At 31.8% G+C, this 5,000-nt stretch overlaps 1 protein-coding gene across 1 annotated transcript in view; it reads right to left on the reverse strand.

The window, feature by feature from the left end:
• Positions 1-1,357, reverse strand: part of LOC125041422 — a 14,029-nt gene extending 12,672 nt beyond the window's left edge. Inside the window, exon 1 of the mRNA XM_047636370.1 lies at positions 1,339-1,357. The gene's annotated coding sequence lies outside the window, so the exon portion shown is untranslated. The remainder of the gene's footprint in view (positions 1-1,338) is intronic.
• Positions 1,358-5,000: the final 3,643 nt, after the last annotated feature.

The following is a 5,000-nucleotide window of genomic DNA, read 5'->3' on the forward strand; positions in this document are numbered from 1 at the left end:
CATCATAATAATGATGTTAATGATAATAATGATAATAATAATAATAATGTTATATAATGATATTCATAATAAAGATCGAAATAATTATAATAATAATAATAATAACAACAATAATAATGATAATAATGATAACAATAACAATAATGAGGATGAGATAACAGTCAATATAGTAATGATAAAGATAATCATAAAACATAGATAATGATCATGATAATGATAGTAATAATATCAGAAATAATCATGATAATAACAATGATGACGATCATAATGACAAAAACAATAGCAATAGTAATGATAAAGATGATGATAATAATAATAATTATTATTATTATCATTATTATCATTATTATTTTCATTATTATTATTTTCATTATTATTATTTTAACCATCATCATCATCATTACTAATACTATCACAGTTATAATTATTATCATTATCATTATTATTATTATTATTATTATTATTATTATTATTATTATTATTATTATTATTATTATTATTATTATCATTAATATTATCATCATTAATATTATGATCATCAATATCATCATCATCATTACCATTATCATTATCGTCATAATGATAATAATAATAATGTTAATAATAATGATGCAGTGATAATGCTGCTGATGACTATAGAAATAATAATGATAATGATAAAAAAAATAATAATAATAATGATAATAATAATCATAATAACAATCACAATAATAATAATAACAATAATAATATTATTATTGTTATCATTATTGCTATCACTACTATCATCATTATCATTAATAAAAATAATAATAATAGTAACAACAATAACAGTAATAATTATAATAGTAGTAGTAGTAATAACAATAATTACAACAATAATAATAATAGCAAATAACAACTATAACAACAGTGTCAACAACAGCAATGATTGTGATAGTGACGGTGATGGTGATGTTATTGTGATGATGAAGATGATAATGATCATGACGATAATGACGATGATGATGATGATAATGATAATGATATAAAAACGATACTTATTTTTGTTATTGTTACTTTCATCATTATTATCATTCCAATTAATTATTTTATAAACATACATAAATAGCACAATAATTAATGCTTTAAACAAATAACTGTGCCAGACATCAAAGATCATTTAGCACTACATATAAAGCTTAAACTGTGACATATAAGCCTATTCTTCAGTTTTCGACCTATCGACTAATACTGCGATTTGATGCAATCACTTGTTCAATACATCTGCAGTGCCATGTTAAATATTTCAACACACTCTAACACGCAACGCAGAAAAGAACAACACTTCTTATTATACAAGTGTCTTTACACACATACAGTTCCTCAGATCTCCTCTTAAAATTAATGTTTCACAAAGTATCAATTTGGACAAAAAAAAAAAAAAAAAAACAGATGTTAGACACAAGTGTTCTTCGTCTCACGGATGACACTGCTCTCCCTCGCTCTCTCCTTCTCCCTGTGGGTCTAAAACAGCATGACACAAGCGTATTATCGCTGGCTTTTGGCTATCGCTATCAGCAACGGTGAGAGCCCTTCCTGAAGGGACGGTCGGGTTATCTAATGAAACCTCTTCAGCTTCCCTCGGTATCATTGCGACGTCTTATTAAGTACAGGTTTCACGAAATGCACTTGATTGGCTGGGTGAAGCGCAATACACCTACGTACAGTACGGACATGCACACTAACATGCGTTACGTTTTTTTTTCCTCTTCTTTCTTGATTTTGTTTTTCTTCTTTCTTTCTTAGGATGGATTAGAATGATTCCTGCTTTTTTTTTCATAAACATCATTAAGCGTGTGTCTTTTAAACTTACCTGTTCGTTATCTGGAGATTAGTCGGGGCAAGATACATGCAATCTCGTCCAGTAGGTATATTCTGTATGATTTTATTTCGATTAGGATTTTGCCCTATTAAGACGTTTTTATCCATCTAATCGAAAGAAATGATTTTAAAATTTCTTATATCATTATTTTTATCATTAAATTAATGGAAAGGATAGGATTAAACTTTAAACTGACCAAATAACCATGATAATGGTAAATAATTACCTAATGAGAGATAGAAAGAGAGAGAGAGAGAGAGAGAGAGAGAGAGAGAGAGAGAGAGAGAGAGAGAGAGAGAGAGAGAGAGAGAGAGAGAGAGAGAGACAGTCAGGCAGACAGACAGACAGCAAAGACAAACAGACAGACAGCAAAGACAAACAGACAGACAGAGAGACAGGCAGACACAGATACAGACAGAAAGACAAACAGAAGCAAACGGAGACACAGACAAATAGACAAAACAAGAGTTAACACAACGAAAGAAAGAAAGAAAACAAGAAAACAGACCACCATAAACATAAAGTATTCAACACAGAAAGATTAGTAAGTCACGAAGGAGCAAAGCTTAAGGACTAACACACCATTAATTGTTGTTGATACGAAGACACGAAGGGAACATCATGTCATATGGAATTCACGTGTCACTTCCTCGTGTACAGGGACAGTGTAAATACTCAGCCTGTCCTGTTTTATGGATTGTTGTCGACTTATTCGTGTTTTTTTTCTCCTTCCCTTTCTCTTTTTTGTTTTTTTTGTTTAGTTTTCTTTTGATTTTCTCTTTTTATTCGTCTGTCGTCTTTCTCTTTTCATCTTGCTGTAACTGTTCCTCTTGCTGTAACTCCTCCTCCTCCTCCTCCTCCTCCTCCTCCTCCTCCTCCTCTCTCTCTCTCTCTCTCTCTCTCTCTCTCTCTCTCTCTCTCTCTCTCTCTCTCTCGCTCTCTCTCGCTGTCTGTCTATCTATCTGTCTCTCTCTTTCTCTATCTCTCTCGCTGTCTATCTCTCTCTCTCTCTCTCTCTCTCTCTCTCTCTCTCTCTCTCTCTCTCTCTCTCTCTCTCTCTCTCTCTCTCTCTCTCTCTCTCTCTCTACACTTGCTTTTTTATTTAATTCCTAGCTATCACTATCATTACCATTATCTTCCTTGCCAATTTTATCAGTATCACTATAATTATTGTTATGTTATTGTTATTATCCCTTATATTACTATCATCATAACTATCACAATCATTCAGTATCCTTAAAATCTTTTATATTCTTTATCATTCACCATTATCATTATTATCAATATTATAAATTACAATTATCATTATTATCAGTATTACTATTATTATCATTATTTCAATTCCCATTCTGCTTATCATTGTTATTATAACTATCATATTATTGAAACGACCGTGGTGATGTTTTCTAGGCCTTACATTAATATTAAATATTCATAAAATATACACTCGCTCATGGTATAAGTGGGTCTAATCAAGGTAGACCTACTTTTATATGCTCGGTAACTCATGAATTAAAGAAGAATGAATAAATTATATTCCTGTAGTAAAAAAAAATTCCCGTTAAGGTAGGTATTTGTACAACTGCACTTTAATCTTGAGTTATAATAATAATTGAATATTGGCTGAACTAATTATGATAGATACTTAATATAAAAACTATATAACTATATGTGTAAGTACTATATAAAGAACCTGAATTTACAGATACCGAAATAAATAATGGCTTAGAAATTAGGATAATACCATATATTCTATTTGATATTAACAATATATATGTATGTGTGTGTATATATATACATATATATCATGTAATAATACAAAATATCATAATGTCTTACGTCATTATCCGTAGGTGTATAAATTATATTTAATAACAGCATAGGTAACAAAATGGTTATATTTATTGATGATTAAACTAACTAATCACGTTTCCTGAGAACTTACCACACACATAGTGAATCTTAACATATTTGGTGTCGGAAGGACTGAGTTCATTCTGTGCATATCCTATATCCATTATTAAGTGCTCTAGACGTGCTTTTTTGCATAGTGTATTTGAGTAGTGGCAGTGACAACTTCCGGGATTCGGCAAAGACATGTGACCATACTAAGAGGTGTAACTGGACATCCCAATCAAGGCTAAAATATCAATCATTCGTGCCCCGGATTCCTTCAGCGAAGTCTATGTTCACTTTACCCTCCTGTGCTCTTCCTCATCTCACCCCCCACCTCAAGTTCCTATCCTCGCAGTTGAATATCAAAATTCAAATACAAATTTAGGAAATGGTAATATTACAAAATGGGGAGGATATAAAATTAATATATGAAGTATTTATTGTAAGATATAACCACTCTATCGCGGACTGTTTTCAAATCTAACCATTTAGCCATCACCTTCAATTTTATCTCAAGTGTTGTAAAAAGGTAGAGGGATAGAAACGCGTGGGTCCCTTAAGTATCTATTACTTCATTCATGTCTAGTCTTTCATGTAAATCGTAAAAATAAGAAAGAAAAGAAAAAAAAAAGGGAAGGAGAAAGAAGAAAAACTACCAAGTCTCGGGAAATGGTAGTGTTCGGACGTGTGCTCGTCATAGCGCACCGTTTGGATACCGGACTTACGCTGTACATGTAACTAACAAAGGGAAGGTTATGTTAAAGGTTGAATTAAGGTTAAAGGTAAGGAGAGGGTTATGTTGAAGGCTGCCTGGTAATGCAATCGCCCGTGTACATTAATTTGCGAATGCCATCAAACGGAGGTCATGTAATCTGCCAGGTTTAATTTGTTATTAGTTTATATTGGTTTATCATCCCGTTTATGCGAAATTTTAAAGTTGGGTTGTAGCAACTTCTAATGACTGGGTTGCCAAAGGTTTCGAGACAGGATTAATAAATTTTGGCGGTGAACCTATTCAATTATCCACAGTTAATGACTTTATTGCACATTCGTTGGTGGCAGAGAACCTCCACACACCAAAATGTCTATCCGGAGAAAATCATAGGAATGCTTTAGTTTTCTGGCTTTGTAAGCAAAGTGTTAACCTGAAAAATATTATTGAAAGTTAGCCAACGTTTATTTTACTGGTACGATGAACAAGAGGAAAGAACATGAGAGCATATTCACCTTAAAGTCTTTTCGGAAGAAGCTCTGTTATGAA

The sequence above is a fragment of the Penaeus chinensis genome, chromosome 30 (genome assembly GCF_019202785.1).
Source record: "Penaeus chinensis breed Huanghai No. 1 chromosome 30, ASM1920278v2, whole genome shotgun sequence".
Classification (NCBI taxonomy): Eukaryota; Metazoa; Arthropoda; class Malacostraca; order Decapoda; family Penaeidae; genus Penaeus; species Penaeus chinensis.